We start from the raw sequence: 13489 nt of genomic DNA, 5'->3' as shown, positions 1-13489 counted from the left end.
TCTCTGGGCTTCTCTGTGTAGCAGGACTATGGAGACAAATGCGATCTTTCGTCTATTTTGCAAATGTAGTAATGCTAGGTAATGGAACCTTTTCAGCTTGTACCTTGTAGTAGTACTATGGAGATTGATCCTTTCCGGCATCCATATTTTAGTAGTACAGTATATTCATAAAGTATTCACAGCGCCACATTTTGTTATGTTACAGCCTTATTCCAAAATTGATTAAATTAATTTTTTTTTCTCAACATTCTACAAACAATACCCCATAATAACAATGTGAAAGAAGTTTGTTTTGAAATCTTTGCAATTTATTAAAAATTAAAAACAAAAAAAAACATATACATAAGTATTCACAGCCTTTGCCATGACACTCAAAATTGAGCTCTGGTGCATCCTGTTCCCAGCACTGATCATCCTTGAGATGTTTCCACAACTTGACTGGAGTCCACCTGCGGGACATTCAGTTGATTGGACATGATTAGGAAAGGCATAAACCAGTCTATATAAGGTCCCACAGTAAACAGTGCATGTCAAAGCACAAATCAAGCCATGAAGTCCAAGGAATTGTCCGTAGACCTCAGAGACAGGATTGTATCAAGGCACAGATCTGGGGAAGGGTACAGAAAAATTTCTGCAGCATTGAAGGTCCCAATGAGCACAGTGGCCTCCATCATCCATAAATGGAAGAAGTTTGGAACCACCAGGAATGTCATGTACCGCCTGGCGGTATCTCTAGCAACCCACAGGACAGAATTCCCCAGGACGCGCGGTCTAAGTCCCAGTCTGCTTATTCACCAGGGCCCCTGATGGTGGGGATGGACTTGGAGCAGACTGTGACCAGGTCGTGGCCCCTGAGTGCACCCGCCTGTGATAGAGGGAACCGCCAGAGGTATGTACTGGGAGAGAGCCTGATGTGAAGAGGCGGATATACCTGGGCAGCAGTGACCGGATCCATGCAGGATGGATGGCAGGGTAGTGTAGTCAGACGGGCCGGGTCGGTAACAGCAGAGACGGAAAGGTACAGAGCAGCAGACAGAGAGTAGTCGGAACACACGCCAGGTTCAGCAACAGCAGGTCAGATAATCGGGTATGCAGAAGAGTAGTCAAGCGAGCCAGGGATCAGAGCAGGAGAAGGTTAGCAGAGGATGCCCAACTGATCTCTCCTCTGTGGGTGGTTGCGGAAAAATTCTTGGACTAGTCTAGAGGCTTGAACGTTTTGGGCTGGTTCCCATGAATTCTCCTCTGGACCATAACCCTTCCATTTAATAAGGAATTGCGTCTGGCCTCTTCTCTTCCTACAATCCAAGATTGCCTCTACTTCAAATTCCTCCTCTTCGTCAATGGTCACGGCCTCCGGGGGTCTGGAAAGGGATCCGGTGTTGCCGGCTTTACCAACGACACGTGAAACACCGGGTGTATCCTAAAGGATGTGTACGCTCATAAGCCACTTAATTAATTTTCCGTTTCACCCGGAAAGGACCCATAAACGTTGGTCCCAATTTCCTCGATGGGCATGACATCTTTAGATTAGTCATAGCTAACCAGACCTGGTCCCCTGGTTGCAGGATTAGTTTGCATCTTCTTCTGTCTGTCAAAAGCCCTTTTATTATCCTCCTGGGCCTACGCAATTGCTTCTTGTAACACCTTGTTGTTGAACGAAAAAAAAATTCAGAATGTCTTGTGTAGCGGGAACCAAACTTTTTGGAATCAGGTCAGGCAGAAACGTGGGATGGAACCCGTAATTCGCAAAAAATGGGGATTGTCTGGTAGCAGAATGACTTGCGTTATTGTAGGCGAATTCGGCTAAAGGCAAGAGCGTCAGCCAACCATCCTGGAGAAACGAGGTATATCATCTGAGATACTCTTCCAACGTCTGGTTCGTCCTTTTGGTCTGTCCATTTGTCTGTGGATGGTATGCGGATGAGAAAGAAAGTTTGATTCCTAAGACTTCACATAGAGCTTTCCAGAACTTCGAGGTGAACTGGACCCCCCAGTCTGAGACAATATCTTCCGGAATCCCATGGAGTCTTACAACTTCCTTCACAAAGATTTGTGCCGTCTCAAGAGCCGAGGGCGTGTTTCTTAATGGTAAAAAATGGGCCATCTTTGACAGGCGATCCACAATCACAAAGATTGCCATGTGATCTTGAGAAGGTGGGAGCTCCACTACAAAGTCTATGGAGATCATTCTCCATGGCCTGTCAGGTATGGGTAAAGGTCGTAGTAAGCTCCAGGCCTTGTTTCTGGTGGGTTTGTTCCTCTGACAAATGGCGCAAGTTTTCACATGCAATTCGCAATCTTTGACCATGCTCGGCCACCAGAACGTGTGCTGTAGTAATTCTAAAGTTTTACATGCTCCAAAATGACCTGCCAATGGATGATCATGGCATAGCCCAGGACCAAGGTACGGACCTCCTCGGGTACCACAATCTGTCCCTCTTTCCAAAATAGTCCTTCCTTGTTCTGCAAGGAAGCCCCGGGTGGGTTTGACATTCCTACAGATGCAGTCTGTAATCTGGACTGTAGTTCGGATTGGAGGGCAAGACAATTTCCAGTAGACATAATCCAGACGCTAGCTTCACCAGCATCTACATCCCAGAATCCCAGGGTTGGGCCCACCGACTAATGGAGACCCGCAATCCGCATCTGGAGTCCGTAACAGCATTTTTTAATGTGATGGCAGTATTATACGACGACCTGCAGCGGGCAGCATCAGCCAAAATGGCCCTGTATGCACTCAGACAGGGTCGCCGAGCAGCGGAGGAATACGCTTCTGAGTTCAGACGCTGGATGGGGGACACCCAATGGAACGATGCAGCCCTACGTCACCAATTCCGCATTGGCTTATTCGAGTCACTCAAGGATGAGCTAGCCAGAGTGGGCCTACCCGATACCCTAGAAAACCTTATAACTCTGGCCATCCAGATTGACCGCAGATTGCGGGAACGTCGACTAGAGAGCTCCAGCCAGGGTCAGAGACCAACATGGGTACTACCTCTTGTTCCAGTCCAGTCTTCTCCTGTTGGAAATCGGGACTCGGAAACTGACGTCATACCAGAACCCATGCAATTAGGATTGACGCGACCGTCATTAACGTTTGAGGAACGCCAGAGACGTCGGGTTAACAATCTCTGTCTCTACTGCAGGGAAGCAGGTCATGTATTACGTTCCTGCCCAGCAAAACTGAGTAAGTGTGCCTCTGTTTTTTCTGCTGTGTCTCCCACCTGTCCCAATAATTCAAACTACTTAGCCATGCCTATTTCTTTCCAACTTCCCGGAAGGCCCGTTTCAGCGACGGCAATCGTTGATTCCGGAGCTTGTAGTTGCTTCATAGATATAGACTTTGCAACTCGACAACAGATCCCCCTATAGACAAGGGAATGTGGGTTGAATATCTTCCTGGCCAATGGGTCACACATTAAATCGGGGTTGGTAGACCGGGAGACCCCACCTATCTGCACTATGGTGGCTGGCCACCATCGGGAATTCCTTTGCCTGGATGCCATTGCATCCCCTCTATTTCCAATTATTCTGGGGGTTCCCTGGTTGCATGCACATGATCCCCAGATTGATTGGAAAACTGGGTCAATTCAGTTCCGATCTCCCTACTGCCAGGAGCATTGCTATTCCAAGGCTTCCTCAATTCCACAGTCCCTCCTATGTATGGACGTGGACACAGAACTAACCCAAGTCATTCCCCCGGCCTACCACAGCCTACTTCATTGGCTTCGCCAACGTCTATAGGAAGTTCATTAGGAACTTTTCGGGTCTCGTGTCCCCCATTACCCAGCTCACCAAGCACGGGGTTCACTTCCGGTGGACACCTGAAGCACAGGCAGCATTTGAAGCCCTGAAGGGATTTTTTACCACAGCCCCTGTTCTAAGCCACCCAGATTCCTCCTTACCCTATATATTGGAGGTGGATGCATCTGAGAATGCAGTAGGGGCAGTCTTGTCCCAGAGAAGGTATCAAAGAACTCATGCACCCAGTAACCTTCTTTTCTAGAAAACTCACGTTAGCAGAGAGGAACTACGACATTGGAGATTGAGAGCTCTTAGCAATCAAGACAGCACTAGAGGAGTGGAGGTACCTGCTAGAGGGGGCTACGCATCTGATCTTAATTTTCACGGACCGCAAGAATTTAGAATACTTGAGGACGGCTAAGCGCCTGAGACCATGTCAAGCCAGATGGGCACTATTCTTCTCCAGATTTGTGTTCCATATAACTTATAGACCTGGATGCAAGAACACAAAGCCTGATGCTCTCTCGCGCATGTTTGAGGACCCTGAAGAGGTCCCTAAACCAGACCCTCCTGTAGCGTTTGAACGGCTTGGGTGAGCGCCGCCAGATGTTGGCATATATCATCCAGTGGGGATGGTCCTCTTCCAGGCTCAGTCATGGCCGTATGGTTCTGTCATGTACCGCCTGGCGGTATCTCTAGCAACCCACAGGACAGAATTCCCCAGGGCGCGGGGTCTTAGTCCCAGTCTGCTTATTCACCAGGGCCCCTGATGGTGGGGATGGACTTGGAGCAGACTGTGACCAGGTCGCGGCTCCTGAGTGCACCTGCCTGTGATAGAGGGAACTGCCAGAGGTATGTACTGGGAGAGAGCCTGATGTGAAGAGGCGGATATACCTGGGCAGCAGTGACCAGATCTGTGCAAGATGGATGGATGGCAGGGTAGTGTAGCGTAGTCAGATGGGCCGGGTCGGTAACAGCGGAGACGGAACGGTACAGAGCAGCAGACAGAGTAGTCGGGTCACACGCCAGGTTCAGCAACAGGAGCTCAGATAATCGGGTATGCAGGAGAGTAGTCAATTGAGCCAGGGGTTCAGGATTAAGCAGGGTCGGCAACAAGGTCAATCAGCAGGCAAAACGAGCAGGAACAGATAATAAAACCATACGGCAATGTGAGTCTGTGCAGGGCTGGTTTAAATAGTGCGCCCTGCAATGTCATTGGTGCCAGGCGCGTATCCGCGATTGCGAGTACGCATGCCCGGCCGTTGCCGTGGCTGCCTAGGTCCTAGCGCCCACCAGTTAAAGCGCATTGGCGTTCTGTGCATGCGCAGACCCGCGTGCTGCCGTGATCCCTGACAAGGAATCTTCCTAGAGTGGGCCCGCCCAGCCAAAATGAGCAATTGAGGGAGAAGGGCCTTAGCCAGGGAGCTAACCAAGCACCCGATGGTCACTCTGAAAGAGCTCCAGCGTTTCTCTATGGAGAGAGGAGAACCTTTCAGAAGAACAACCATTTCTGCAACACTCCACCAATCAAGCCTGTATGGTAGAATGGGCAGACAGAAGCCACTCCTCAGTAAAAAGCAAATGGCAGCCCTCCTGGAGTTTGCCAAAAGGCACCTGACTCTCAGACCATGAGAAACAAAACTCTCTGATCTTATGAAACAAAGATTGAACTCTTTGACCTGAATGCCAAGCGTCATGTCCGGGGAAAACCAGGCACCGCTCACCACCTGGCCAATACCATCCCTACAGTGAAGCATGGCGGTGGCAGCATCATGCTGTGGGGATGTTTTTCAGCGGCAGAAACTGGGAGACTAGTCAGGATCGAAGGAAAGCTGAATGCAGCAATGTACAGAGACATCCTTGATGAAAAACGACTTGTAATTGGTACTAAAGGTGCTTCAACAATGTTTTGAGCAAAGGCTGTGAATACTTATGTACATGTGGTTTTCATTTGTTTTTTATTTTTAATAAATTGCAGATTTCAAAACAAACTTCTTTCACATTGTCATTTTGGGGTATTGTTTGTTGAGAATGTTGAGCAAAAAAATGAATTTAATCCATTTTGGAAAAAGGCTGTAACATAATAAAATGTGGCAAAAGTTAGGCACTGTGAATACTTTCTGGATGCACTGTGTAAGGCCTCCTACACACTAGGTATTTTTACAGCGGCTGTTTTGGGCGTCTACATTTTTTTTGTACAGCCAGTAAACTCCCCAGCATGTTATCCTATGTGTCCGTGCACACATAGGCTTTTATCAGCGTTTTTTGGCAGGGGCGTTTTTAGGCTGGAAAAAAAAAACAAAACTACCACATTTGAAGAGGAGTTTTTCAACGATAAAAATGCGTCGGAATGTGGCTATTCGGCATTTAAGTGTGTTTTTTAGCCTCAAGCTTTTTTAAAATCAATATTGTAATAATTTATTGCTAAAAATAAATAACAAGACAAAGTCCTAATGCAAAAACGCGTCTGTCACGGTATAGGGGCCCTGCCAATTATTTATCCTATTATTAATCCCCCGTATCACATGTCCCTCAGCGTCTCGCTCTGTATGTCTCCTGTGTCACTCGGCCAAATGGCCTAATTCAATTACTGTGGCCCCCCTCCCTCCCGGCCAGCTTGCTGCCTGCTCGCCACACACCTCCCAAATTGCCTTTCATAAATGCTGACACCGGCCCCTCTTATGTCCCCGGGGGGTCCGGTGTCATCCTGCCCCTCAGAATGTCCCTGTCACCAGCTTGATTCATCCCTGGGGTCTAGTGTTCCCCCCTCCACCTCTCATCCTGCCGCCATGGGATGAGAGCTGCGACTTCCACCACCTCTGTTCTATCTGGCCGGAGAGGAGAAGGTGGCGAGGTTCACACCTCTCTGCGGCTGGGTATGAACCTCCCTCAGGGATGGCCCGGGCTCCGGCGTCTAGCTGACGCCACCTCAGCCCTGACAACCGCAGCTCGGGCACGCAAGGTTCCCGCGCTTGCTGATGTCCCTGGACAAAGGCCGCGCTCACGAGAGGCGCGTGCCTTGTTGCCGGGCAACGAGGCACGCCGGTCCAGCCCCGGTTGCATAGACGACCAGGAAGCGTCCCGCATCAATTTAAGAAGCTGATGCCGGGCGCTCCGGTCATCTTTCTGCTGTGCAGCAACCGAAGGAGCCCAGCTGCGGCGGGACCTTCGTGGCTAGACTCTGCAAGCCCAGCATAGGGGAGAGATTGCCAGAGATTACCTGCCAGCACCAGAGACCCCAATTCAGGGGAGGGATTGCCAGAGACCCCAGCATAGGGGAGAGATTGCCAAAGATCGCCTGCCAGTGCCAGAGACCACCCGCATGATCCGGACTCCGCAGGTACCTGTGTTCTGCTTCTACCCCTGGGAGACCAGGCACCCTGTCGGATCCGTGAGTACATGTTTTCTCCCTGTGTTACCTGAACTGTTGCTGAACTGACCGCCCAACCCCTCTTTTGTCGGATTACAATTGCTGCAGAGACTCTCCCTTGGCTCTCCGTGTTGGACTATAAGTGGGTTGGCCCCTCTTCGCTACCCTTTACTGGAAGATTCACCCTCCCTACCAGTTCCTTTATTGAATGACTGTCATCTGTTTGTCTCAATAAAGCTTTGTGCATTTGCCATCTACTCTGTGTGTTCTGTCCTGCCTTCCCTCTGTCACAGCATCAAAACTTGTGTTTTTAATGCGGCGTTATACAACTAATGGTACTGCCGTTTTTATAACATCCTGTGTGCGTGAGGCCCAATAGAGACAGATCCTTTCCTTATTCTACCTTCTAGGAGGATGGTGACATATCCTTTACGGCATTTACTTTGTAGTAGTACTAAGACATCTATCTACTTTGTAATAGTACTATGGAGATGGATCCTTCTTGAAATCTGCCTCATAGTGGTGTTATTGAGATGTATCCTTCCAGGCATCTACCTTGTAGTAGTTCTGTAGAGAGGATTCCTACCATGGCTTCCACCTTGAAGTAGCACCGTGGAGAAGGATCCTTTTGGTGATTTGTTTTGTATGAAGACATATCTTTTTCGGCTTCCAACTTGTAGTAGTTCTGTGGAGAAGGATCCTCCCCAACAACTCATAATAGTACTATAGAGACTAATCCTTTCCAGCATTCAGCATGTTGTAGTATTAACAAGGCTGATTCTTCCTGGCACCTTGGCCACCTTGTTGTAGTACTGTGAAGTCTGATCTTTTCCAGCATCCACATTGCACAGACAAGGGGGCCTTGTCCATGAGAGTGTTTTTGGTGGCTTTCACAGTCATAAGCACTTGAAAAGTTATGACCTTACAATTGATTTTATTGTTTTGACTTCCAAACTAGTTGACTGCTTGCTCCATTCTACAGAACTACCTCCATTAAAGTGGTAGTAATGTTTAAAAATAAAAATACAACTTCCCCCTGCAAGGTAAAGGCCTAATGTGCTAGTATGTATTGCATACTAGCACATTATGAAAGACTTACCTTGAAACAAAGCCCTCCAGTGGCGTGCTGTCACAGCTACAGAAGCCTTCATCTTCACCCGGTCTTCCTTCCAGTTTCCCGGGCTGCAGCCGCTTGATTGGCCGAGCCGCGATGACGTCACTCCCGTGCATGAGCGCGAGAGTCACAGCCATGGCATGGGTTTTCCGTTCCTTCAGAGCACATGCCTCCGTACATGTTTAGGAGATATCCATTTACCTATAGGTAAGCTTTATTATAAGCTTACCTGTAGGTAAAAATTAAAAATTGAGTGTACTACCACTTTAAGGTACAAATGAAAAGAGCAGTCATCCATGGGGGGATCTTAGTCAAAACATGGGGAAACAGCACTATATATATATATATATATATATATATATATATATATATATATAATTTCAAGGAGATAATTAGCATGTCTGTATTGTCATTGCTAATGTTCAGCTCCTCCACTCCTCATTATGTGATCCAAAGCAGGAAGGAGTGGAGATGCTAATTAGTAGCAGGGAGGAGGTTGCGATAAAGGAGACAGAATTCTGAATGTACAAAGGATTTCTTAAAATTAGCTATTGTGAGAAACCAGGCAATTTTCCACCCACAGGTTCTATCAACCACCAGAATTTTTTTTAATCGGATCATTTTTAATGTATGCTTTTTTATGCATACAAACTTGTACAGAAACACAAGGTTAAAACAAGGAACAGATAAATTAATGAAATAATGTCCCGTAAAATAAAAATAAATGTCTCTGCACTAAAATATGTGGATGTCAGATGAATTCCAAAAAAAATTGCAATAGACTGGGAGAATCCACCATCACCAACACCCCAAAAAAATTGCTGCCTCTTACCAGACCAAAATGACTACTGGTCAAAAGAGCGCAGTACAGATTCCAAATGTGAATAACGAACCCGGACATTTTTGGCTCCGAAGGGATAAACTGACTCCCAGGTGTTAAATGAAGGAAAATGCCTGTTGGATCACTTTCAAAAGATTCCCATATCAAGACATAAACTTCCATTAACTCTATATGTCTATGTGTTGTTGCCTGCAATAGCAATACTGTGTTGGCTGCTTTTTTTGCTATCAATTTTTGTGTGCCATTTACTTAATATAGAGCGGAAGTGTCAAATTGTTAATAAAACTAGGTATAGACACACATGCTCATTAAAGAGACAAGTTTGGGTGCAGACAAAAAGGAAAAACATAGGGGAACAAACATGATTGCTATGATCCCTTCAATGTGGTACTCCAATTTCAGCTCTTCACATAAAATCTCTATAGACTGCGTTCACGGAAATTGGGGAACAGTTGTATTCTGAACCTCACCATGCTAATAAGGACATTGTATAGCCACACCAGACATGTCTCTCATCTTAGCAACGGTATTCTTGCGTACATGTACTAGTAAAGACAATTACCAAAGTATACTGTAAGTAAAACCGCGTAGTGACCACGTCTTCTCAAATATGTTGCAACAACCCTGCTTTTGGTAAGTAAGTGTTTCTAATCTAGGGTATTTATTGACCTCCTTTAAGGGTCAGTTCATACCTGAATTTCCCACACTGTGTTCAGTTGCACTGCTCTTGCGATGATATATCATAAATTTATGCACATCTGAAAAGTACAACAATGAGCAACTCGAGCTAGCCCTAGCGGGATGTCAGGATTTGTGTTCAGTCAGTCCACGGGCTGAACATGAGAAAACCAATCCATTCCCCCATCCAAGCTAACAGCATGTACGGAGGAATCGTCACTGTTGTTGGTGGTTTGTCTGCCTGAATAGAGTGCTGCTGCTGAACAGTAACCAAATCTGAGTGTGAATTTCAGCCACTGCAGTAGGGATTAAACAAAATTTGACCAGCCTGTGGGGACCTTTCAGTACAGTGGCATAAAAATGCCTAAAATTGGAAAGAGACTACATACAACTGTTCCATGGGTTCTTCACTAGTCACCACTTTATAGGAGAGTGGCAAAATCAGTAGTTCTTAACGGAAACCCTGAAGGTAGCTGGAATAAAGTTCTATGGTATAAGCAGCTGCGTATTTACCGCAAGGAAAACAAGGCATTTGCCTAAGGCGGCAATGTTCAGAGAGGGGCAATGTGGAGCCACCTGGGGATCTGACAAGGCTCCTCCATGGAATCCAAGGTGGCTGCGCACTGTTGGAGGGTGTAAGCTTCCAGCACTAGGAAGGAAGACACTGGGCTTGGCTCCAGAGAGGTTAAGGTTAGTGCCAATTTTCATCAATCATGTGCAAGCAAAAAAAAATTTTTTTTTTCTCTGCATTTGATTGGGAATTCTTTAACCATTTACCCTCCTGAGGATTTACCCCCCTTCCTGACCAGGCCATTTTTTGCGATACAGCACTGCATTACTTTGACAGTTGTGCAGTCATGCAACGCTGCACCCACATTAAATGGATGTCCTTTTTTCCCATGAATAGAGATTTCTTTTGGTGGTATTTGATTGCCTGTGCTTTTTTATTTTTTGCGCTATAAAAAAAAAAAGACAATTTGGGAAAAAACAATTTTTTAGACTTTTTGCTATTAAAAATGTCCAACAAAAAATGTAAAAAATCTAATTTCATCATAAATTTAGGCCAAAATGTATTCTGCTACATGTCTTTGCTAAAAAAAATCCCAATACGTGTAAATTTAATTGGTTTACGTGAAAGTTATAGCGATTAGAAATGGTAGTACTGGGAATTTGTTTTTCTACTAGTAATGGTGGCGATCAGCAACTTTTAGCAGGACTGTGGCAGACATTTTGACACTGGAGGGGAACTAACTTGGTGTCACTGACATCCCCAGTGACACCAATACAGTGATCAGTGCTAAAAAAAAAAGCACTGGCACTGGGCAGGAAGGGGTTAACATGAGAGGTGATCAAAGGGTTAACTATATGTAGGGAGTGTTTTACTACGGGGAGGGGGTGTGTGCTTAACTGTAAGTACACTGATCAGGATGGCTGTGCTGTGCACAGCCATCCCGAGCAGTGTTCCCAAGCTGACAGGGAGGAAGACTATTTGTAAACAAAAAAGTCTTCCCGTCAGAGGTGCTCAGTAGTTACCAGGCGCTGGCGGGTAATTTCCAGCCAGAACCCGGGGATGGACAGCCGCGGCCGCGAAAGGCGGCCCGGGTAGGGTTTGTGCTGTTGGTATGTTTCTTGTGCCTCCCTCCTTTTTGGTGCTAATTAGTATACTGCTGTCCTCAGCTTGAGAAAGGAGCGCTCCTGTCCGTTATGCACTTCAGGCATGCTCAGAAACATGTTGCAACCCCCTAGTGATGTCACTTTACACTTGCGGTGCACGATGAGTTCCAGCCTTTGGCCCCCAGCGACAGAGGCACTGGCCAGCTTTCTCCATCGATACTGGAGGCAGACACCTAAATGCCCCAGCTGTGTATTATGGTGGTCCAGTCACCCTTGGTTACATGATGAGCCTATTATATGTTTTATACATGTGAGTTGCCTAACCTATTTACTATTTAATCTATTAGATGTCAGCGCTGCGTATTCTCTCCTTTGAATATCCAGAGTCAGCTTTGGCTTTCATCTCAGCATGCCCTTAGTAGATGGACTTTTAATCTTCTTACGTTTGGAAGCTTTTAGAGTTCCAACCATGGCTTCAACTAAATTGGCACATTGGTCATCATTAAATAATACACCAAATTTTACTTTCAGTTTCCCATCCTGGTCTCTTGTGCCAAGACGATGTATCTTCTCCACCAAGAGACTAACTTCATGGTCTACATTCATTATCAATCTTGCACTCACCCAGTAAGTTTGCTCCTCTGATCTTTAGGTGGACTATAACTCCAAGGATCAGGGCCCTCCTATCCCTCTTGTATTGAACTGTATTGTTGCTGTATTGTCTCCCGTTATATTGTAAAGTGCTGAGCAGACTGTTGGCGCTATATAAATCCTGTATAATAATATTAATAATAATACTATTGAATTGATTCCAGGACTATCTAACCATGTTCTATTTGCCTACTTTTCTCACATTGTATCATACTGTAGTTCCTAGCTAGGCACTCCCTGCTCCATTAGGTCTCATGCACACTGGATGCTTTGGAAATCTCTCCTAGGTGCCTTTTTTCCTGGCAGCAGCGTTTGGCAGAAAAAACAGTTATTGCACATAATGCATTTAGGAACGTACGTTGCTTGTACAATAATTCATTTAATTGGCTATAATAATATAATCTTGCCTTTGAAAAAAATGAATGGTCAAGTACTAAACGCGCCTAGCGTTACCACATGTTTACACGCATTCCTGGATGCGTCGGCAGTGGGTTTTTCTTCACACTCTAAATGCCCTGGCTTCTAAATCCTGCTAAATGCCTACAGTCATGGCCGAAATTGTTGGCACCCTTGATATTTCTCCAGGAAATCATGTATTTCTCACGAAACGTATTGCATTAACACATGTTTTGCTATACACATGTTTATTCCCTTTGTGTGTATTGGGACAAAACAAAAAAAGGGAGGAAAGAAAGCAAATTCGACATAATGTCACACAAACCTCCAAAAATGGGCTGGACAAAAGTATTGGCACCCTTTCACAACTGCGGATAAATAAGAATGTTACAAGCATGTGATGCTCCTGTAAACTCACCTGGGGCAAGTAACAGGTGTGGGCAATATAGAAATCACACCTGAAAGCAGATAAAAAGGAGAGACGTTCACTTAACCTTTGCATTGTGTGTCTGTCTGTGCCACACTAAGCATGGACAACAGAAAGAGGAGACGAGAACTGTCTGAGGACCTGAGAACCAAAATTGTGGCAAAATATCAACAATCTCAAGGTTACAAGTCCATCTCCAGAGAACTAGATTTGCCTTTGTCCACAGTGCGCAACATTATCAAGAAGTTTGCAACCCATGGCACTGTAGCTAATCTCCCTGGTCGTGGACGGATGAGGAAAATTGATGAAAGATTGCAACGCAGAATAGTCCGGATGGTGGATAAGCAGCCCCAAACATGTTCCAAAGACATTCAAGCTGTCCTGCAGGCTCAGGGAGCATCAGTGTCAGCGCGAACTATCCGTCGACATTTAAATGAAATGAAACGCTATGGCAGGAGACCCAGGAGGACCCCACTGCTGACACAGAGACATAAAAAAGCAAGACTACAGTTTGCCAAAATGTACTTGAGTAAGCCAAAAGCCTTCTGGGAAAACGTCTTGTGGACAGATGAGACCAAGATAGAGCTTTTCGGTAAAGCACATCATTCTACTGTTTACCGAAAACGGAATGAGGCCTACAAAGAACAAAACACA

At 45.9% G+C, this 13489-nt stretch overlaps 1 protein-coding gene across 2 annotated transcripts in view; it reads left to right on the top strand.

Moving 5' to 3' along the window:
• LOC149456841 (cytosolic carboxypeptidase 6-like) overlaps window positions 1-13489 on the top strand; it is a 2243892-nt gene that overhangs the window by 1502372 nt on the left and 728031 nt on the right. The window lies entirely within an intron of this gene.

Source organism: Staurois parvus, unplaced genomic scaffold, assembly GCF_062004578.1.
Source record: "Staurois parvus isolate SC_StPar_1 unplaced genomic scaffold, SC_StPar_1.0 ptg000347l, whole genome shotgun sequence".
NCBI classification, from domain to species: domain Eukaryota; kingdom Metazoa; phylum Chordata; class Amphibia; order Anura; family Ranidae; genus Staurois; species Staurois parvus.
The sequence above is the reverse complement of the archived record's forward strand: the minus strand, read 5'-3'. Positions and strand labels throughout refer to the sequence as shown.